General features: G+C 31.4%; 1 long non-coding RNA gene across 13 annotated transcripts; it reads right to left on the reverse strand.

Annotated features, from left to right (window-relative positions):
• Positions 1 to 2,417: 2,417 nt before the first annotated feature.
• Positions 2,418 to 24,705, reverse strand: LOC143243720 (uncharacterized). 13 transcript variants are annotated; one of them, XR_013024729.1, is made up of 5 exons: positions 24,210 to 24,528; positions 15,316 to 15,398; positions 13,013 to 13,150; positions 11,966 to 12,123; positions 2,418 to 4,639 (listed from the first exon to the last, which is right to left on the reverse strand). It is a non-coding gene; the product is annotated as an uncharacterized LOC143243720 (long non-coding RNA). The 13 variants fall into 13 exon arrangements; XR_013024725.1 differs by having other exon boundaries at positions 15,316 to 15,402; XR_013024728.1 differs by lacking the exon at positions 24,210 to 24,528 and adding an exon at positions 23,320 to 23,429.
• Between the last annotated feature and the right edge of the window lie 422 nt (positions 24,706 to 25,127).

Consider the following 25,127-nt stretch of genomic DNA (forward strand, 5'->3'; position numbering starts at 1 on the left):
GTATTCACAAAGAAACACATCGACATATATACTATAATCGTACCAAATCCATCCACATATTTACTATAATCATACCATATCCAGGTATTCACTAAGAAATACATCGACATAAATACTATAATCATAGCAAATCCATCGACATATTAACTATAATCATACCATATCCAGGTATTCACTGAGAAACACATCGACATAAATACTATAATCATACCAAATCCAGGCATTCACTAAGAAACACATCGACATAATTATACCAAATCCAGGTATTCACTAAGAAACACATCGACATATATACTATAATTATACAAAATCCAAGTATTCAAATCAATATTTGTTTTTGTTTCGCTTGAGGCTATTTGAGGGCTATCTGCGCTTGTCGTCCCTAATTTAGTAATGTAAGAGTAGGTGGAAGACAGCTGATCATCAGAACCTACCGCTAATTTCTTGCGTTACTCTTTTAACAACGAATAGTGGGATTGACCGTTACGTTAAAACGCACCCACTTCTAAAAGAGCGAGCATGTTTGGTGCGACGAGGATTTTAACCCGCGACCCTTGGATTACAAGTCGAGTGCTTGAACCACATGGCCATGCCGGGCGAAAGTAATGAGAAGTACTTGTAGTTACTAAGGGTAATCTGAAACAAGTAACGTTGAGATGCTTGTTTCATATGGAGGATTATCACACAAAAATATATTATTCCTGGTAGGATTTTTCTTTACTAATTAAAATACTTTTTATTGGTGTTTTAAATAGAAAGTTCTACCGTTCATGATTTTTGGCTTAAAAAGATTACACGTTCGCCAGTGGCGTAGCTAGGGAAGGGGGGGGGGTCAAGGGTGTACATCTGTCCCCGGGCGCAGCGTCGGGGGTGGGGGCGCCAAATTGATGTTACATAATTAGGAATGAATTTCAGAATGAAATGTTTTCCCCTCTTATCCAAGTAATGTCCAGTGTCCCATATATGAGAGTTGCAACGTCATGTGTTGCCACAATTTGGTTGTGATTTGGTCACGTTATACCATAACGCTGTTATGAAATCGTCAAAATGCAGTCACTTCATAGCGAATAATCAACGTTGTCATGTAACATTGTGTGAACGTTGTGAAATGAACATTATATGCTGTAAATCAGTAATCAGAACGCACATTACACTAGTACTTCACCGAACAAAGTCGGTAAATTGTCTATTACTTGATCCAGTTTTGCAATGCTACCATGACCTCAGCGCCTTGTCCTTAGGTAGTAATCGAACGGCTATAACAGATAATTGACCCCCGCAAGTCTGACCAATGTTCCATGACCAATGCTGTCAGTGAACAAAGGTCATGGAGTGACATTATTCACTGGACTAAGAATGTAAGTTGAAATTCTTGATATGAGTATGCTCTCTTTGTACACACTCCCATTAAATGATCAAGAAAAAAGATGTTTAACATTACATATATTAGTTTTGAGGTAAAGAGGACTGGAAGGTTAAACACGAACCATCTTGTAGAAAGGAACATTGTATTGTTTGAAATGGTAAGTGAGTTGTACCAGTGATGAATATTAGTAGTCTGTTCTCTTTATTATACTTTTAAAATTAAACAATAAGTTATTCTCTTGTAAACACTCTTAAACTCCTATATTTTGTTTGTTTTAATTGATTTTTTTTACCTAGTGTTTTCCTAGCATCATTACAATATGTACCTGATTTGCATGTTTGTTTGTTTTTTCTCTTTATCATTTAATACTGAAACTTATGTTAGTGAACTTTCTATTTGTCTTTCCTACAAGAAAACATCTCTTAAACAGCAACTTCTATAATTTTTTAAGAAATAAAAATTCATTCATTATTTTTAAGTTAAAATAAAATATCTACTATTTCTAAACTACTTAGTTCAGAGACGTCTCAAGAAATGTTTCCAGGAACAGAGGGTTAAAGTTAAGAGCAATGAATCTGCCATTACAGACAAGTGCTTACAATCAGACTTGATCATTATGATTTGTAAGACTCATTTAAGTCATACTGTAGATTTGCAGCTATATATACTCTATAATAGTAAATGTTGGTTTGTTCTTTTCGGTTCTTAACCCTGCAGGAGAATTTCGTCCCACATAAAACAGCTGCTTATATAGGAACAGTAATCTGAAATTACATAAAGCACATTATTTCAATGGCATTTACTGTATATGTATGGTAAGAACAAAATATATCTGTGGTAACCTGCTGCTGATATTACCAGCAAGCAGCAACAAGTTAATCCCAATCACATTATGTCAGGGTTTACAGAATGTCATCAAGACTGCATAGATTTCTTTGAAAACCTGACTGATAATTTCCATATTTTATATCCAAGAAGCTGCTGTAGTAGTGACATTTTCCAATATTAAGCTACAAGGTAGGTATCTAAAGGTTTTAAGTAAAGCTGTTGATAAACCTGGCAATTTTTATTAGAACTCATAATCAAGTATTCTTTATAAACATAATAAAGGAGAATCAGGATTAATTTAATGCATCACTTCTTAGCTTGCAGCCTGAGCTATTATAAAATTATTGTCAGAAAACAACAAAATTATAAACCCTGTCATTTTGAAACTCCTTCAAAGGTAATGAGCACATTGTTTTTTGTAACTTACAAGAGGGTAACAAATTGTAAATAATGGAAAAGTAATTAAAAGTTTTAATGACATTACAAAACCTAAAAAATGATCAAATGTTTATACACTAATATTTTAGTATTATTAAAAAGGATAAACAAGTTCTTGCTTTTCTGACCCTGATGTTATGCACAAGAAACACTTTTATAGGGGTATAAAAACTGTTAATGCTGAGTTCCTTTAAATTTTTTCACGAGTAAAAATTACTGAAGACAACGATTGTATGAAAAGTTAACAAATGTTTGAAAATATCTAGATATTATTACTTTTGACTAGAATTTTCATGATACCAAAACACTGGATTAACATCTCAACAGGACAAAAATCAAATACTATGATTACATAATGCACTAAACTCATACCTCACTAAAAAACAAAATATACAACATGATCACTTCTGTTATGTTTTACCAGATAGGGATGATAATTAACACCTAAAGGCTATAATTACCTAATAAAGCAATGTAGTTAAACCCCACTATTTAATAAAGCATGTATCACAACCACTCAAAAAACATAGCTGATTATGACCAGAAAAAAAAATACATACCAGTAGTGTTAAAATGTGATAAAACATTGTACTGTAGCCAGCTGTGTTTTAATGTACAGAAAACCCACACAATGGCTCTCTATGGAGAGCATACGTCAGCTTCCACTTGATAAATCCACTACCACTGCTACATAGCCCATGAACACATAAGCAAATTTTTTATACGTACAGAATTTTTTCATCGTCTTGTGACTCTAAAATAACCCTCAAAGTTGATGATGAAAACATAATGATATGAGCTGTCTCAGATATATATTTTTTCAGCTTTACGAGATTCTAGATTGACCAAATGTTATTATTTTACATGAATAATAAATGTAAAAAGGTTCAGTCATAAAGGAGAGATATTCTAATAAAATATAATAACTTTTAAATAGTTGTGTGAAAAAAATAAAGAAAAATTACAAATAAACTTTAAGAATATAATATAACAAGTTAGAAACTTAAAATCTCCCTCTGAATGCATTAATTAATTTAAAAACTACATGTACTTTGGACTTCAAAGGTTTATTACATGCATTAATGATCTAATGATTTCATTCATATATAATTTCAGTCAGACAATACGGTGAGTGGATGGTAGATAATATTCTAGACATATCAGACAGAATGTGTTTGTTTTGTTATAGCAAAGCAACAACGGGCTATCTGCTGTGTCTACCAAGGGAATCAAAACCCTGACTTTAACATTATAAATTCAAACACTAACCTCTGTCCTACTAGGGAACAGACAATGAACACTTGTATAACAGTTGTTATGGAGTGAATACCTTTTCTAAGTTAGCATTCACAAACTTCATATCATAAAAACTGTTGTTATAACAAACTACTTACATCAATTGTATTCCAACCACTACTGTAGTTGTTGTATGCCAGTGAGCCTTATAAGCTATTAAATGCAATGGTAGCCCACATCAAAATCTTATATCAAGGTTAAAATAGCCTTCTTGTTTTCAAATTATAAATTTCTCTAAAAACACGATTCCTAATTCTTTTAGCTTTTTTCACCTCAATCAAATACATTAAACTACTGAAGGTTTTTCAATGTGTGTAAATAATCATACTTAAATAATTTTAAACCTTTACACCACTATTATTTTCTAATGGGATTCAAAACATATAGTCTTCAAAAAAAGAAACGCAAAAGGCAGAATATAAGACATATTGTTAACAAGTTTATTCCGGGTAGTTCTGTGTGACATGTGTGAAACTTTGCACAGTCACTGCTGAACATCCAAAGTCTGCAAAGGCGAAGTCCGTAAGATTCCCTCGAATGTGCAAAAGGACTGTTGAAGCAGTAGACGTCGCAGTGGTGGTCCTATCCCAAAGGTGACGTAACGGATGTAGTGATCCTGTGCGGGCGTGGTCACACGAGGTCTGCCAGATCGTGGGACGGTCACGAGTTGATCCATGTTGTTGGTGACGATTCCATAGCCTTGTGATGGTGCTATATTAATATAATAAAATAAATAAATTATATATTCAAACATCTAATACCGCCCTCTACATTCCGACACTCAGGTAGCTTTCGGTCAGTTACCTCTTTCTTTGTGAACCTGACGATGACCGAAGAAGGTCGAAACGTTGTTCGCTCTTCTATGTAAAATATTTTCTCAACCCAAACGAGCCGTTTTTGCAGATCTCTCAAACAAATTTATTGGATACGCATGCGTTTTGGCGAAAATCCGATGTTTTCCTCCGTTTTCAAAGTGCACAACTTTTATTGTCATTTTGGTCTGACAATCAGTGCCTTAACACGTGTAACATCACATACTCTGAGCTTGTAACGTTATTACATATATTTCTCTTTAAAATAACAAAAATATCCCTTTTGCCTTTCTTTTTTTAAAGAGTATATTTATATATGGTGCCTTTGTTGTCAATATTTGCAATAATTTTATTAAGATACAAATAATAGTTGATACTATGGAATAAGAACCAGAATTTTATTTGATTAAGTAAGTGGTTCAAAAGTTGTATGAAGTTTAAAGTTAGGCAATTGAAAACAGATGTTTCATTTCAAAGAGAATAACTGATATTTACCAGTAAGACAGGAGCATTATGCAGTGAAAACAATATTTTATTGTTAAAAAGGCTCCATTACCTACAAAGATTCATCAGAAATCCATCATCAAATCATATTATTTACAATAGGAAAATAATTAAATGTTCAAAAAAATACCTTTCAAAATTATGTAAGAGTGTAGATGTTATCTTGTGTAATCATAGATAACTCAAATGATAAAAATATTACACTTAAAATATTTTTAAAAATTATTTTATAAACTGCTATAGTTTATGACTGTATATATACATATATGAAGTATAGTCAGTATATACGTATTTTTTATCAAATTAGCACTAAAATGGTGAAAATGTTTTTATATTACATTTCTATAAAATGTGCAAATATTTGAAATTTACGTAATAACATTTTATTGTGAAAATTATTTGTATTTTATCCAAAAAATCACAAGCATAAGCAAAATAAGTAACTGAACAATTTAAAAATGTTTTCATCTTCAGTAATATTAGACCCTTTGGCTCCCTGTTAATGGCCAGTGATCCCACAAGAATATATATGTGTGTGTATGAAATTTCCAAGAATGCTTCAAATGAATGTCCTAAATGAGTTGTATTATATGCCACAACAGCAGTTTCTTTGATACTATATTATCAATCAAAGACAAAAGCTTTAAGAATTAATATTTTTTCACTTAATCTGCTAAGTGTATTACATCTATTATTAATACTCTTAGGTAACATTTGAGGACTTAACTGACACCTAATAAAATTCAATTTAGATGTTAGAAAATTGCTCATACTGATGTCCAAGCCCCTAATGGCACAGCGGTATGTCTGCAGACTCACACCACTAAAATCTGGGTTTCGATGCCCCTGGTGGACAGAGCACAGATAGCCCATTGTGCAGCTTTGTGCTTAATTCAAAACAAACAAACTGATGTCCAACAAATATTCGAAATTTTGAATAACTTACAAGTTATTGTGTCACAAAATATTGTGAACTCAGATAATAAATGAGCCATTTATCCCAGTCTCATACACACTTTGAAGAACTTTAAATTGTATTTGCAATAATTAACTTACAACTACCTCTACTACTAGTTTTGAGTTTGATCAGCATCCGACATTGAATTTTAGCTTTACACATTTCGTGGGTGTGAGCGCTAGTTCTAAAACTAATGCAATATCAAAAAAATTACAGATTAAAATCATATTAATTACTTATCTTTTCTGTTCCCTTTGTTGTGAATTCTGAATGTATTTGTGTATAAAATTATATTTTAAAGCTATAGTTTTAGTTTTATTCAAAGATAAAATATATGATAACTTTACATAAGGTAAGTAAGCTTATACAGTTTAAAGATGGGTTGAATTGATAACAAATCTTATTAAAAGTTTAACATGATAATGAATGTATAGTGTTTGGAAAAAGTTTTGTCATCATCAGGTTTAATAATATACCTATACACTGAAATGTATATTGTATGAACAAAGAGGTTGCATAACTTGAGATTGCTTAAAGCATAATAAAGTTATTTGGTTGTTGCTCTGTTTATAGTTACTGTTTTTACTTTTTAATAAACACATTATGATTTTATTAAGTTGCAGTGTTTGTAAACATATTTTTTAATATGTTCACCAAATAAAATACTGTCATCAAATTGTACAATTTTACTATTTAGTGAATATGGTAGGAAATTGCAAGATATTGTGATATTGTAAATATTTATTAAGTAATGTTCTAGAATGTTTATTTTGTTCAAATAATGAAGATAAATAAATTGTTTAACTAAAAATGGCAACTGTTAAAAAGATGAAAGCTGTCATGTGAAATTAAGGGTAATTTAAAAATTAGTGGAAAAAAAACAGAGTGAAAGAAAAAATTAAAAATGATATCACGTTAGAATAATGTTGTGGTTGAAAAAAAATTAAGGAGTAAGCATGTGCTTTTCTTGTATGGGTTATAAAAGGTGTGGTACTAATGGGTTGAGTGTAATTGATCAGTTCAAGGAATTATTTTCCACAAAGTAGGGCACACAATTCTTATCTAATGAGATTATTAGGGATTTAGTAACAAAAAAGAAGAGGAACATTATTTAATGTTGTCCTTTGCATAATTTTTGCTTCTTTCATAAGTACTCTTAACTGGTGGTAATAAATACAAACTGTAGATGTTTAAATCCTTAAACAGAACTAATTTACAAAATTGTAAACTTGTTAAGCATTTTAAGAAGAAACCCCCACTAAAAAAAGTAAGTTCTAATACAGAAAATCAAGATTTTCTAACTTGTTTACAATACCACTTGGATGGAAAGTACATAAGTTATAAAATATTTCTATTTAATGTTGTTTTAAGCATTAAACACACAGAAAATACATTTTGTCATTTAAAACTTGACAGTCAGACATGTACAGATCATATATAAATTTGTAACTGTAAAGGTGATGCATTTGGTTTGTTCTCTCAAAACATCTCAGTGATGGTATACTTAACATGTGATGAAACTTGTGGTTACCATGAAACACATTCATCTATTTAAAAAAACTGATACTGACACTCATAATGTATAAATATTAAAAAGAGACTTATTTGTGAGCTTTCTGATATTTTAGTTATTAAACTTTCTATATTCCAGTTGGTAACAAAACATTTTGTTGTTATCCCATTTCACAGTGTCAGGATGGCATCTGCATAGTGCTTGATATTGGTGGTGTTGCACAGCATCATCCTTATCATACAGTTGAATGTTTCTGCAGAGTTGACTTGGCACCTGCTGAAATTGGTAAATCCATCTAGTATTAAAAATGCTGTCTTCTCTGTAAAGCCTGTCTTCATTAGGATTTGGCAATAACCTTTACTGAGGTTGATCTTTGAAGAGAACCTGACCTTATAATTTCTAGGTTGTCCATAGTTTCAGAGTTGAACTTCATCACAAGATTCAGCTTTTGGAAATTTATTTAGAAACAGTTAACCTATCTCTAATTTTTGTGACTAAAACTGGTAAATGGTAGGCTAAATTTGAAGGCTTAACAATTCCAGCTTCCAACATTGCCTCAGCTTCCTGCTTTGTAAGGTACAGTGGAGCGCCATTAAACCGCGAAATTGCTTAAGCCGCTGTAGCAAGTCTTGTCCCAGAATTTTTGATGTATTAAATCTACTACCTGGCTTTCTAAAGTTTCTCACACTCTCCTTGTCGTTGACACTGACATGACGAATATGAGCGAGGATTATCCAGGCTCACCGCTAATTTAAGAAAGTGCAAAAACGTGGCTTACAAATTTAATCCTGGCTTTATAACTTCAAGGAGATATTTAAAAAGGATTTGCTTTAATTTGGGAAATAAATAGAATATATTACAGTAGAAATTGACCGTTAATCTACCTTATCCGCCCTGTATGCCAGCTTTATGGAGGCTGCCATTGTTACCGAATCACACCTCTCCATACATTAAACTTAATCCGCGGTAAATCCGTGAAAAAAGTGATCAATAATTAAAGTATTATTTTAAATTCGATAATCCAATATTTTTATGGAATTGTATAAATATTAGCCACACACCCAATAGACATCACTTCAGTTTCTGAGCTGTTGGCGACTTCGGCTTTTCAGTCACAAAGGTTTAATCCGCGGACCTATTAAGCCGTGGTTAACAAGGTTGACTCCCCAAATACTGCATCTTAACGGCACTCCACTGTATTTCATTGCATAAGGTATCTGAAAGGGCTTCACTTTAGCTGGATACCATGTTGTTGTGTTGCACAAGGCCTATCTTTCCTGATGATGACAAAACTTTTTCCAAACACTATACATTCATTATCATGTTAAACTTTTAATAAGATTTGTTATCAGTTCAACCCATCTTTAAACTGTATAAGCTTACTTACCTTATGCAAAGTTATCATACATTTTCTCTTTGAATAAAATTTCTTTAGCTTTAAAATATAATTTTATACACAAATACATTCAGAATTCACAACAAAAGAAACTTTACAAAGCTATAAAAAACAACCTATATTTTAACTTTATCAACACATGATAGTCTATGTGCTATATCCAAGTACATTTAAACTTTCTCAACAATTGTTGTCATAGCAAGAATAGTTTCTCTTTCTTTCTTTTATGAAGAGGGGGTCCAATTAGACTTCTAGTGGTTTAATTAATAAGTGTACATCACATTCATTGTTTTTATTATTTATACCTGTGTTACAAGTCATTAGTGATAAAATTAATTAGAAAGTCTATTATTATTAGTTCATATAGGTTGTAATGAACAATTTAAAATCTATATCTTTATTTCTACTAATGTGATCAATTGGAAAATAAAAACAAACATTTTAAACTTTAATTGAAATAAATTATTATATTTTGAAAGGAAAACCATGTCTACACCTCTATTCACATTTTAGTGTTTGCAAACATCAGTTTGTTTTCAATTCTTTTTTGTCACTTGCATTTTTACTTATTTTGGATATCAACAGTACTAAAACACTTGTGACATTATAACTTTCAAACAATGAAAAACAGATTTTAAAGTAGGCATATGTTACAAGAGCTACAAGTGTCATAAATATAAGGGCTACAAATGATGTAAGAAATAATAACCATAAATTTTTTTCAAAATTTTGGTTAAAATAAAGTTTTTTTATTACCATTTAGATAAAAAGGTAATTTTTTCTAACTTCATTACCAAAATGTCTGGTGCAGACAGCCTAGTTGCTTTGCACCATGAAATGCCAAGCTAACCAACCAACAATGAAAATGTCTAAATCCCTCCACTGTGCATTATAAATTCAGAAAAATAATGCTAACTTTATTAAAAACAAATCTCCATAAAGTCTAGAATGCATGCACACTGTTAATTTCTGGAAAAAAGCCAAGGCCTGATAATTTACCAGGGAAACATTCAGTTGATGTTCATATTATTGTATTCATAAGTTAATGGCTGAATCTACACCTGACTGTTACAGATTCAAAATAAAGTAAATTCAAATAAATAATAATAAAGGTAATTAATAGACCAATCAAACAGATATTGAAACCTAATATTTATTTTCAATACTATTGACTGTTTTCCTAATTAAATGAATGGGGGGAAATGGAGGGAGGAGTTAAGACCCCACAGATAAAAACATTAAATGATACAGGTATTACTTTAAAAAAAAGAAGAGCTAGAAGGGATGGGGTTTCAACTCCCTTGATCTCTACCTTAAATTAATGTCTATTTAAATATAATATTAAACAATATTATTATTAATCTCTGAAAAATGTGCATAAAGTTTACCCGATGGATCCATTCACCTCACCTGCATTCTCTTATACAAAACTGAAGAATAAAGTTATTAACTACTAAAAATATGAATGACTGGACCACTTGGGTTCCTGCCCTAGATCTGCTTATGCTTATACAACCTTAAATAATAGTGATACAATTGTAATGTAGAAACATTACACAGTGTTGAAAAAAAAATCAAAATACAATAAATTTACACCTTATTATTAAAATAGCCAGAAAGCTGACAGTCAATGGTTCAAAATTGGTGCAGTGATAGATAGCTTCTGTAGCTTTGCAGTAACAATGACAGGAATAGTAAATTTAATGGAAATGGAAGTCGTAAAGCATCCCCACACCTGCCTCTTATGTAAGTTTGTACCTAACAAATATTTTGATCATCTGGATATTTGGAATAACTAGAAACATTAATTTCAATTAGTTTATTATTAACATGACAACTGATTCAATCATAATTTTGATTAATTGCTAAAATAATTATTACAAACACTTATTTTGATTGGTTAAATGACTCAGTTCTTCTGTAAGCAGATGCGTTAACATCACATTAGTAAAGAAATCACAAGTTTTACTAATGAAGAAAATTAAACTTAAAATGAAAAACATTTTACAACATACAATACATAATGCAAGACATGAACTAGTAAATGTTGTTACTATTATATGGATGCAGGCAGTGTGTATGGGTGAGAAGTTTCACTGATCTCTCAGTTCCCACTAAAGTGAATACATACAAGTTTGATCCATAGTTCACATCCCCACAAAGATAGAATACATTAAACTGCAAGAAATGTGAGGTGAAGAACATTTGAACTGCTTGTTCCAAACCTGAAAAGGAGAAGGCTGGGCCCAAATGAGGTTGAAAAGAAGAAAACTACCCAAATGAATGGGTTATTGAGAGGAGTTAAGAATGGATTTCCCCCACTGTCATGAGGAATCCTCCCTCTATTGTATCTTGTAGAATCAGTGGAGTGTGGTCTATGGACTGTGAATGAGCAGAAGCAAACATTATCTAGTTATTCATAGAGAGAAGAGCACAAATTATCATAGAGTGAAAAAAAAGAATTGAGGTTTGTCCAAACAAACAGGAAAGTCCTGAAATGGAAAACATGATATAGGGCAATGAAGTGGACACTGTGGGGAAGAATTTTAAATTGTGGATTATGAAGGAAAATGGTTTAGCACATGATTAACAATTTTGAAAAATAAAATAATTATATGTTACTAGTAGTAATAATTGTAACTTACAAATAATCTAGGCTAAACATACCTAGTTAAATTACTAATAATGAACTAACAAAGCCATGAAATCTGTTGAGACCACAAAGTATGTAAGATTAATGTACTTGCAAAGTGATTAAATGTATCTAGTAATAACACAATTAATAATCAACATCTCATTTACAATTCATTTAAAATAACTTAGGTGAATAAAGACATATAAATATCTAACTTACCAAAATCCATACATTAATGACATGAAATACTCAATTCTCCCATGTGTAAATAAGAGTAAAGCCACACAAATGACATCTGAGTCACAACTACCATAGGTATATCAACCAGATTTGAAGTGTGGTAAAGTTTATCAACATGTACCGGTCCCCTGGTAGAACTGGTATCAACAGAAACAAAAGTATGAGAAGAGCAATTCTCTCCCAAAACAAACAACTTGGAAGCATGAAAAGTAGTGGAAAACTAAAACTCTTGAAATGGTGTGGAATATGACAGGCTAAAATAAAAAGTGTTAAAAACAAAGAAAAACAGACTCCAAATGTCTTCTTATTGATTACATTCTTACTTAGAAACATTGTTTTACTGAAAAGAAGAAGAAATCACTGGCTAAACCCATGAATCTAATTTCCTGAGAATTAAAGTCTGTATATAACGTTGAACTAAATTCCTGGAAATCTTACCAGTAGCATGTTCAGCTATAATGGGAATTTCTATAGTCAATACACTGATCATATATTACTGCAGCAGTAATTTGGTTTATCAACATATTAGATACCCAGAGCTCTCATAAATGTGAACAAATGATCTCAATGTAAGACTCAGGGAAAAGAGGAAAAATACCAAAGACAGGAATTTTGTTTCTTTTGTTGTTGTGGTTTTACTTCTGAAAATATTTTTGACTATTTGAAAGCTGCAGGAATATTCTTCTATGATATCATATGTTTATTCTGGTTTATCAAGTGCAGTATGCAATAATTGATTGAAATCCAAATTATTTATTAGATAAAAATTCATCTTGACCAAAAAATATAGAATTTAAACTTTTTATATTTGAAATGAAAGATATAAACCCTTAACAGAATTAGATTTATCTACATTAATTTTCTAAAAGGTACAACTGAAGATTGCCATTTAAACTCTTAAAATGCTTCAGTAGTCTAACACTAATAATGCAAACACAGAAAACCATACAGTTGATTTAAAAAACCTTTATACTTTACGTTTTTAGTAGATAATAGATACATAGATAAAAAAATAAACTACATTACCTTCATCTCTCAAGTCTACATAAATACTCTTCTTTTCACTCTTATTTTCAACATCATCGTGGGAAAACTTGCATTTGTCACCTTTCTTACACTGTTCTTACTTATAAAAAACATACAGTACAGATTTAGGATCAGTTCCTGAAATTAAAATAGTTATATCACCTTTCTGCAAGAGATGAATATAACTGAACTGTAGCCTTGTTGAGAGTAACAAGATAAAACACTTCAATGCTGTGGTATGTGATTTACATTAAGCAGACTTTTATCACTTGTTTTGATTCACCCTAAGAATATCAGTGACCTAACTATTGAAAAACACACAAAATTATGAAAACTCATTTAATATTAAAGATAGTTATGTACAGTATAATAATTCATGCTTTCAGTTAATATGTACACAATACTTGTACCACACACTTGTTACATAAGTTGTTTTAATTTTTAAAGTTATAAAAACAGATAAAATGTACCAACATGCATTTTTAAAATGTATAAAAATAACATTCAATAAAGTTACAGTAATATAATAGCTTATGCCTTTTGTTTTGAATGAGTTTTAGCTACGTAAATAATGTCATTGTACTTATAAAGCCAATTATTGTTGGTTAGTCACAATTATCTACCTGATTTATGTCTCTGCTAAGTGTTATAACTGCAGAACTCATATGGAATAAAACTGTATTTCTTTCCAACCACTCCAAAAGAAAATATTTAACTCTCACTGATAAAGAATAAATATTTATAATTACAAGTTATACATTAGTACAATTTTAGTGCCAGACCTTAAAAAAATAATGAAAAATAAATATTTAGAACTTTAAATGGGTGAAATTGTAAACCTGATGTTCCACACTTTAGAAATTATTTATATATGACTAATGCTAAAAAATCCTCACTTATGTCAGGAAATGTATCTCTAAAAGTAGAAAGCAAAGAGGTTCCATCTTTAAACACATTTAAGACTACATGTCAAGAGCAATATTAATATGGTAGAATACATCATGATGTATTTCAGTTTCTATATAATACATAAGGTATAAAAACCATAATAATTCTGGAAAGTATTTTAACTTTTTCTTGAATAACTCAGTTTGAAAGATTCAACTTATGTTATTTGCTATTTCTAAAAAATAATATCTTAAAATCCTTTATCACCAACTTAGACAGCCAGATCATTGATGTATCCAAAGATAATCTGTATTAATAACATTTTATGTAGTAATTCTTAAAGTCTTCAGTTAACTATAAAATCCTATGTTTTTTTAGTACTATTAAACCTCACATTGACATATTCTCCTGCTCATTTTACACCACTTCAAAACAAGCAAAAGCAACACTGGAAAAAAAGAAAAAAATCTTTGTATTTATATGTTTACAAAACATGCCATATCAACATGTAGGGAGAGGTTAAGTGATTAACAATATATCACGTATTTCGTGATGACGAGAAACCAACTTGAAGTAAAAATGTATTTCAGGACAACTGTTGCAAACTCCTTCTTTGTTAATCTGGAGATGACCTAAGAAGGTCAAAACATTGTTCTCAATTTTGTTTTGGTATCACCAGTTGTCCTAAGATACATATCACGTACTTGTTATGTTACTGGAAAGTCATACAACAATGGGAATATACAAATTTCAGAATTTCTTGCTCACACTCTCTATCAAATTACATAGAAATAACTTATGGGAAAGCTTGTCTAATCTAGCATTTGTATTAGGTAAAATTAAAATAATAAACCTTTACACTCCATACAAAAATTATACTGCACAACAATTTTTTTGAAATTTTTTGCTTCCTGAAAAGGTTTTGCTGATTGTGGCAGGTATCTGGTGGGTATGCACAAATATAGTTTTGGTTTTGCTTCATCAGTAGAAACTTTGAGAAATAGACAGTTAACTGTTTACTGGCAATAACTTATTTAATTGTGTTTATGTTTCTAATACACTATTAAGTTCAACATAATTAAAAGTGTTTTGCTCCTGATTTTTGTTTGTATTCAATGTCCAGTGCATCACGTTCCAGTGTTCAACAGTAGTCAGCAAGCATTGACAAATTCCAGTTGCCCTGATATTGTTTTCCCATTGTAGCAAAACTGAAGATTTCAATGAAACTGTACGTAATGGGCAAATGTGGATGTGATTTTCATGATCAGCAGCCAAAAATCTATAAGGAACACCCAACAGTGTTCAAGAAGCAAAAACTTTGTTGTGCAGTGTTATCTAACATTAACTTCATTCTCCACAAGCAAGGAAAGGTGACAGAAAAAACCTATTTCTTAATATAAAGAGTAGTATTTTACCTTTCTCATCTTTCTGTGTTGTTACAGATTTTAATGTCAAGTTCAGGTCCTCAATTTCCTTCTTTTTCTTCCTACTTGTTGATCTACCTAAGGTAATGTGAGTAGAGTGTGATTACTCTTATATTACCAACAATTTGTTTGAACCTTTGTATCAATAACTTTAATAAACATGGCATACTATTTCACTGATTAAGTAAACAAATTATGCATTACAAAGATAATTAGAGTTTTAAAATATTCAAAACATATTATGTAATAAATGTTCATTAAAAATAAAGAAAATGTGACAGCTGTTAAGATGAAAATTACACTTTATGAATTTGACATTAATGTGGTACTTATAAGATAACTATATGGAAGTATTATTTTACACAGCCTTTCATACTGTTTTTCTTCATACTTTTCTACAGACAATGTTGATGATAATTATGAAATTACAAAGTGTTAAAGACATGTTAAAAGGTCAACAGAAAATTCTGCAGTTTCAAACACTGGTAAAAGTTAAGGTAGCCTTGGATACCTTGTTTGACTAATATTTTGAATGCTAATGCACTGTCTTCTCATAAGTTTATAAGAACTGACCACACCTTTTCAGCATGATATTAAAGCAGTAAAATGAAGTAAATAACACCCAGAATTTGCCTTTACCAGACCCAACTTAAATTCATCTGATCTATTTAGGATGTGTGTGTGTTGGTGTGCATCACCACTGAATATACCCCAAATCAGTCATTTTCTGACCTCAACAAAGTATTTGGTTATTTCAAAATCAGATTTGATACACTAGCCAAAGAATACTATAAAAAAACAGAAACAAGAAACAGTCTCATCTTTACCTGACACACCATCTCATGTGCACCAGACAAAACAATATCACCAAACAAGAAGCATCACAATGTAATTTGAAAAACAATTAGTCAACATGACTGTAATCCATCATTACTACACAACCTGTGTGAGGAAATTAGTCACTCACACAATCAGCAGAAATTCACAAGTAGCATGGAAATTTCTAAGGCAGACATAAAAAAGACAGCTTTCTGTGCAAGACGTGAACTGCCTCTAAAAAGATTAATTTTTGATTACTGAATATTGAAGATGGTAATAATTGGACACACAAGTTGATTATTTTCATAAAATTAATTGATTACTTTGCATGAAACTAACTCATGTATCAATTCTCATTCTGATTAAGAAATTTTGAAATTTAACCATGAATTTTGCAACAAGTTATTTTATGGTCTGGCCTAAAGCTAAGCAATGTAAATCTAATTCAGATAGTCAAAGTGAGAGAAAAATAGTGCCACCATCAACACAGATAACCATTTATTTTAGTTTCTGTTCAAATACATTAAAATTACAAATGGTTGATATAAATAAATCAACTTTTTTTAGACTGTTTGCAAATTTTTAACACTGCTTCCACAGGCCAGACACCCAGGATTTGTGCTGAATGGCTATCCTTAATAAATAACATCATTCTAGAATGAGCTAAAACTCACTTTTAGAGTTTTCTGGTTGAACAAAAATCTCCTACAAAGTTTTATGAAAAAAATATGCAGATTTAGTAATGCTATTGCAAGTTTTTGACTCCCATAGTACACAGTAGTAAACTTGGAAGATGTGTATGTTATGTTATTAACTATTTGTTCTCATTCTTGCTTTTTGTTTTCAGAGTAGGTACAAAGGCCATGACCTTCACATCAGTGGGATAATTCTCATCTAGCTATTTCAAAGTTTGTTCTTCAATCTATCTTTCATTTCTTTAAACATCATTGACTAGAATATCAGTGCAAGTATAACTTTTTCTGGCAAAACTTGTTGCACATTATTGGCATATGAGAATAGTTTTGTATCATCAGATTTAATTGTATTTCCAGTCATGTTCATAAGATCATCTGGATCTCCTGGAAGTAATGTAGTACAAAGAATCCTTAATCCTGCCATGGAGAATGCAAGCAATCAACTGTTCTTTTCAAGAGCACTGAAACTTGATGCTTTTCATAGAGCTTCTTGATTTGGAAAGTTTAATGTTGTTGTGCATTCAATACCAAATTGAATCGGCATTGCTCCTGTGCCATGTTGAAATACCACAACGTCTTGCTTTTACACTTCAATTTTTGGATTATCTGCATCATTCATTCAGTGTCACAAACTCCATGGGATCCTCAGAAGTTCTGCTAGACATTTCGTCTTCATCACTCTCCAGTGGAATAGATGAATCAGTCCTTTATTTTCTCTTTCTTCATACTTTTAAATTACCTTGCAGTTCTTTCACACCTGTTTTTTATGCAATTTTGACCTCTAAGTCTGAACCATTACATCTACACTGTCACTTTGAACTTACAAGTCACTTTCTTCTTTTCCTGTATCAATGTTACTTTATCAATACAGGATCAGCACATAATCACTGAATGTTGTAGCATGTTGACATCTGTTTTGTGGCCAGCTGTAGATCAAATTTTCACAAAGTGTGCAACAGTTATCTGTATTTTGGCCAATCAGGTTTTGGTAAAGGTATCAACCAATTAACTAAAGATCCGAAGTGACTGCAAAGTGCAATTATCTACCCATGCTGTTTTTGGTCTTGTATCTGAATTTGTTTTAATGAAAAACTATTTAATATTATAAAACTAGTTTTCATAGTTTAAAACTTGCACATAAAGAGTCATTAATACAATTAAGTTATAAAGAGAAGTACTTGCCCTGTTAAGTGCTCTTGAAGCTTTACTAGTTGCTTCACGTGTACAAGTGACAGTAAGAATAAAACCATAATAACCTGTAGGACTCACTCAACCACTAGAAATACCTTTTTCTGATTACAATAGAGCCACAATTCAAAGCACGTTTTCACCATTGCCTTTAAAGTCTAAAATTGTAAATTTACAATTTATGTAGTCCCTACTTATAAGTTATATACCAATAATTTCATTTTAAAATGTTGTCCAAATCTACTTGCATAATTCGGCAGACACTACTTGTAATGAGAATGAACAATTATTAATTATGTGGTTAACTAACTCGTTTTCGTATTAACCCTCACAGACCAGCATTAGGCTTAGCAGCTACGATAAATTCAAGTTACAGTACATTTTTACAAGTACAAATATTGCACTGGTTAATATTTACAATGTCCTTGTACACGACAATAAAATTTAAATATGTTTCACTTTTTTCTTCTTGTAAATTTTCTTTCCTGATTCGTTTGGTTTTCCTTGGGGGCATCACTTCACATAAATAAATATATAAACATTTTACTGCATCATATCTTTAACCCCAACGTATTGAATGCAATATTTTGCTTGCAAATTGTCAGTGACCTGCGTAGTAAGCTACATGTGTTATCGAGCGACCTCTACAATTCAAAAAAGTGCCAAGCGAATCTGCAAGAAAATTCTCGTCATATTAAGAATATTAAAAAGCTTACGTATGCTTATATTCTTGTCATTGTTAGTAGAATGGAATATTTTGTAATTCTAGCAGTATTATGAGGTTAAAAGGTGACAAATAGGACTTGGATGATATCACAATAGTTGTCTCCAGATCCTAAGGTGAGTAATTAATGTGATTTTAATCTGTAATGTTTAATATTGCATTAGTACTAAAACTGGCGCTCATGCCCAATGCCCACGAAATGTGTAAAGCTAAAATTCTACGTCGGATGTTGATCAAAGCTGGTAGTAGCGGTAGTTGTGAGTTTATTATTGCAATTACAAACTATAAATTAAAGTACTTCAAAGTGTATATGAGATTGGGATAAATGGCTCATTTATTATTTGAGTTCATAATGTTTTGTGATACAATAACTTGTAAGTTACTCAAAATTTCGAATAGAAAGACTTACATTTTCAAAGCAGTATAGTTTTGTAATAAACTTTTCAAATTCAGTGAAAATTCGTTGGATATCAGTTTGTTTGTTCGTTCGTTCAGAATTAAGCACAAAGCTGCACAATGGGCTATCTGTGCTCTGCCTACCATGGGCTTCGAAACCCTGGTTTTAGTGGTGTGAGCCTGCAAACAAACCGCTGTACCATTTGAGGCTTGGACATCAGTATGAGCACCTTTCTAAAATCTAAATTGTATTTCATTAGGTGTCAATTAAGTCCTAAAACGTAACCTTAAGAATATTAGCAATAGAAATAATACATTTAGCAGATTAAGAATAAAATATTAGTTCTTAAAGCTATAGTCTTTGATTGACAATGTAGTACCAAAGAAACTGCTGTTGTGGCATATAACACAACTCATTAAGGATGTTCATTCGAAGCATTCAATTTCACACACACACACACATATATATACATTCTTTTGGGATCACTGGCCATTAATAGGAAGCCAAAGGGTCTGATATTAATGAAGATGAAAAAAGTTCTTAAACTGTTCAGTTACTTATTTTGCTTATGCTTGTGACGTTTTGGATAAAATACATATAATTTTCACAATAAAAGATTATTACTTAAATCTCAAATATTTGCGTATTTTATACAAATTTATTATAAAACATTTTCACCATTTCAGTGTTGATTTGATAAAATACACATGTACTGATTATACTTTATATATGTATATATTTGTTTGTTTGTTTTGAATTTCGTGCAAAACTGCTCGAGGGCTATCTGCGCTAGACATTCCTAATTTAGCAGTTTAAGACTAGAGGGAAGGCAGCTAGTCATCACCACCCAGCGCCAACTTTTGGGCTAATATTTTACCAACGAATAATGGGATTGACCGTCACATTATAACCTTCCCACGGTTAAAGGGCGAGCATGTTTAATGTGACGGGGACTCTCAAAGTAATTACAGGTATTAGAAAATATTTCTTTTGTCTGGTGATAAGGTGGGGTGAAACTTCAAATTCAGAAATAATCCACGAAGTACAAATGACTCAATAAAGGAAAATGAATACTGAATACTACATGTTGTCTTCGTTTCTTTGTATCAGAAACATTACGCGAAAAGTAACACAACAAAATATGTTTTGTTAGGTGGATAGACTTAAAAGTACATTATTTTGTTATTTTGCTTCTCTTGTACTCCTGGAAGGTTCTACATTTATATGATTTCCTCTGAGACCTGAATATCCACCTCGGTGTTTGCCTTATATGGAGACTGCTACTCCTTTACCAACGAATAGTGTGATTGACTGTAACATTATAAAGCCCCATGGCTGGGTGGGCGAGCGTGTTTGGTGTGACCGGGATTCGAACCCGCGACCATCGGTTCCGAGTCGAACACCTTAACACGCTTGGCCATGTCGGGCCATATATGTATATATACATAAACTTTCGCAGTTTGTAAAACAATTTTAAAAATATTTTTAGCATAATATTTTTACAATTTGAGTTATCTATAAGTATATAAGATAACGTGTACACTCTTGCATAATTTTAAAAGGTAATTGTTTTTATACATTTAATTATTTTCCTACTGTAAATTGTTGTTTTGTTTTTTGAATTTCGCGCAAAGCTACTCGAGGGCTACCTGCGCTAGTTGTCCCTAATTTAAGACTAGAGGGAAGGTTGCTAGTCATCACCATCCAATGCCAACTCTTGAACTACTCTTTTACCAACGTACAGTTGGATAGACTGAACCATTATAACGTCTCCACGGCTGAAAGGTCAAGCATGTTTGGTAAAAGACTAACCTAGGGTTGGCAATAGGTAGTGTTAAGTCGTTGCTCTTCCGAGACCCTCAGATAACAAGTCGCATGCTTTAACCCACCTGGCCATCCCGGGCCGCCAACTGTAAATAATATGATATGATGGTGGATTTGTTAATGTATCTTTGTATGTATTGGAGCCTTCTTAACCATGAAATATTGTTTTTACTGCAAAATACTTACAGGTAAATATCAGCCATTCTCTTTGAAATTAAATATCTGTTTTCAATTTTCTAACTTTGAACTTCATACAACTTTTGAACCACTTACTTAATCAAATGAGATTCTGGTTCTTATTCCATAGTATCAACTATTATTTGTATCTTGATAAAATTATTGCAAATTTTAACAACAAAGACACCATGTATAAATATGTTTGGAATCCCATTGGAAAATAATGGTGGTGTAAAGGTTTAAAATTATTTAAGTATGAATATTTACACACATTGAAAAACCTTCAGTAGTCTAATGTATTTGACTGTGGTGAAACAAGCTAAAAGAATTAGGAATCTTTTTTTTAGAGAAGTTTATAATTTGTAAATAAGAAGGCTATTTTAACCTTGATATAAGATCTTGATGTGGGCTACCATTGCATTTAATAGCTTATAAGGCTCACTGGCATACAACAACTACAGTAGTGGTTGGAATACAATTGATGTAAGTAGTTTGTTATAACAACAGTTTTTATAATATGAAGTTTGTGAATGCTAACTTAGAAAAGGTATTCACTCCATAACAACTGTTATACAAGTGTTCATTGTCTGTTCCCTAGTAGGAAAGAGGTTAGTGTTTGAATTTACATTGCTAAAATCAGGGCTTTGATTCCCCTTGGTGGACACAGTAGATGGCCTGATGCTGCTTTGCTATAACAGAACAAACACATTCTGTCTAATGTGTACAGAATATTATCCACCATCCATTCACCATATTGTCTGGTTGAAATTATTTATGAATGAAATCATTAGATCATTAATGCATATAATAAACCTTTGAAGTCCAAAGTACATGTAGTTTTTATATTAATTAATGCATTCAGAGGGATTTTATGTTTCTAGCTTGTTACATTACATTCTCAAAGTATATTTGCAATTTTTCTTCATTTTGTTTCACACAACTATTTAAAAGTTATTATATTTTATCAGAATATGTCACTTTTATGACTGAACCTTTTTATATTTATTATTCAGGTAAAATAATAACATTTGGTCAATCTACAATCTCTTAAAGGTGAAAAAAAATTATATCTGAGGTAGCTCATATCCTTATGTTTTCATTGTCAGCCCTGAGGGTTATTTTTAGGAGTCACAAGACAATGGAAAAATTCCATACATATAAAAAATTTGCTAATGTGTTCATGTGCTATGTAGCAGCAGTAGTGGATTTATCAAGTGGAAGCTGACATATGCTCTCCACAGAGAGCCATTGTATGGGTTTTCTCTGCACAAAACCACAGCTGGCCACTGTACAATGTTTTATCTGATTAGACAGGACTTAGTGTACAAACAGTGCTGGTATGTATTTTTTTTTCTGGTTATAATCAGCTACGTTTTTTGAGTAGTTGTGATACATGCTTTATTACATAGTGGGGTTTAACTACATTGATTTGGTGATTATGTTGTGAATTTCATTTCCTGAAGAAAGGTAATTATAGCCTTTAGGTGTTGATGATCTTCCTTATCTGGTAAAACATAACTGGAGTAATCATGTTGTATATTTTGTTATTCAGTGAGGTATGAGTTTAGTGCATCATGTAGTCATAGAATTTGATTTTGGACCTTTTGAGATGTAAATGCAGTGTTTTGTTATCATGAAAATTGTAGTCAAAATAGTAATATCAAGATGTTTTCAAACATTTGTTAACTTTTCATAAGTCTATACAATCACTGTCTTCAGAAAGTTTTACTCAAAAAAATCTAAAGGAACTCAACACTGCCAGTTTTATGCCCCTGTAAAAGTGTTTTATGTGCATAACATCAAGGTCATAAAAGCAAGAATTTGTTTATCCTTTTAATACTACTAAAATACTAGGGTATAAACATTTGATAATTTTTAGATTTTATAATGTCATTAAAACTTTTAATTACTTTTCCATTATCTACAATTTTACCCTCTTGTAAGTTACAAAACATAGTGTGCTCATTACCTTTGAAGGATTTTCAAAATGACAGGGTTTATAATTTTGTTGTTTTCTGACAATAATTATATTTGCTCAGGCTGCAAGCTAAGAAGTGATGTACTAAATTAATTTTAGTTCTCCTATATTGTGTTTATGAAGAACACTTGATTATGAGTTCTAATAAAAATTGCTAGGTTTATCAGCAGCTTTATTTAAAACCTCCAGATACCTACCTTGTAGCTTAATAATGGAAAATGTCACTACCACAGCAGCTTCTTGGATATAAAATATGGCAATTGTCAGTCAGGTCTTCAAAGAAATCTATGCAGTCTTGATGACATTCTGTAAGCCCTGACATAATGTGATTGGGATTAACTTGTTGCCACTTGCTGGTAATATCAGCAGCAGGTTACCAAAGAGATGTATTGTTCTTAGTATACATATACAGTAAATGCCATTGAAATAATGGACTTTGTGTAATTTCAGATTACTGTACCTATTTGAGCAGCTGTTTTATACAGGGTGAAATTCTAATGCAGGGTTAAGAATGTAAAAGAACAGACCAACATTTACTATTATGTAGTATATATAGCTGCAAATCTACAGTATGACTTAAATGAGTCTTACATATTATAAATGATCGAGTCTGATTTTAAGCACTTGCCTGTAATGGCAAATTCATTGCTTCTGACTTTAACCCTCTGTTTTTAGAAATATTTCTTGAGATGTCTCTGAACCAAATAGTTTAGAAATAGAAGATATTTTATTTTTACCTAAAACATTGGATGAATTTTTTATTTCTTAAAAGTTATAGAAATTGCTATTTAAGAGATGTTTTCTTGTAGGAAAGACAAATAGAAAGTTCACTAACATAAGTTTCAGTACTAAATGATGAAGAGAAAAAAACAAACAAACATGGAAATCAGGTACATATTGTAATGATGTAAGGAAAACACTAGGTAAAAAAAAATGAAGTAAAGAAAAAACAAAATACAGGAGTTTGTGAGTGTTTACAACAGGATAACTTATTGTTTAATTTTAAAAGTATAATAAAGAGAACAGACTACTAAAATTCATTATTTTACTGATAAATTGGAATAGCTGATGCAGCTCACTTACCATTTCAAACAATACAATGTTCCTCTTCTACAAGATGGTTGGTGTTTAACCTTCCAGTCCTCTTTACTTCAAGATTGATATCTGTAATGCTAAATATTTAGCTCTTCAAAGTAGTGCATCTTTCTTTTTGATCATTTAGTAAAAGTGTGAACAAAGAAAGTAGGCTCATATCAAGAATTTCAACTTACATTCTTTGTCCAGTGAATAAGGTCACCTCATTACCTTTGTTCACTGACAGCAATGGTCATCAGACATTTTCAGTCATTATCATACTTGGTCAACCAGGAATATTTTAGTTGTAACCCAGTTAACCTGGATTCTATATACAATACTAAAACATACCTAGGAGTGTAAGAGAACAGAGGATAAAAGAACTAAAATAAGGTGAAGTTAATAAATTTCTGGACCTCATATTGCATTTAAGACATTGTAAAAATCAAGTAAGTAAGATTGAGGCATAATTGTTGGTGTTCCTAAGGTCTTCTAGACAATATATGTTAGTTAATCATAAGGAAAACAAGATTTTAGGTTGCATGCAGGAAATGCTGAGTAAAGAAGAGTAAGAAGTGATCTTATGAAAGCTTATAAGATTATCTGGGAGAATTGATAGGATAAAGCTTCTAATTTCTTTGTGATTATTATTATATAGACAATAGGATGAGTGGACACATGTTCAATTACATGAGCATGACTTTGATGCCTTTGTAGAATGTTTTAAATAGCTGTTACATGAAGTACTATGTATACCTCATGAATACATTTTCTATATACAGGGTGGCCCGTAAGTCCCTACCCATCCATATGTTATTATGTTATATTCAATTACGCATGTATTATAAATTTTTGTATTTTTTCAGAGAATATATGGCTGATGTAAGCTCATTTACACTTGAAAATGTGTCACAGAACATGGTTTCA

This window comes from Tachypleus tridentatus, unplaced genomic scaffold, assembly GCF_004210375.1.
Source record: "Tachypleus tridentatus isolate NWPU-2018 unplaced genomic scaffold, ASM421037v1 tig00036977_pilon, whole genome shotgun sequence".
Classification (NCBI taxonomy): Eukaryota; Metazoa; Arthropoda; class Merostomata; order Xiphosura; family Limulidae; genus Tachypleus; species Tachypleus tridentatus.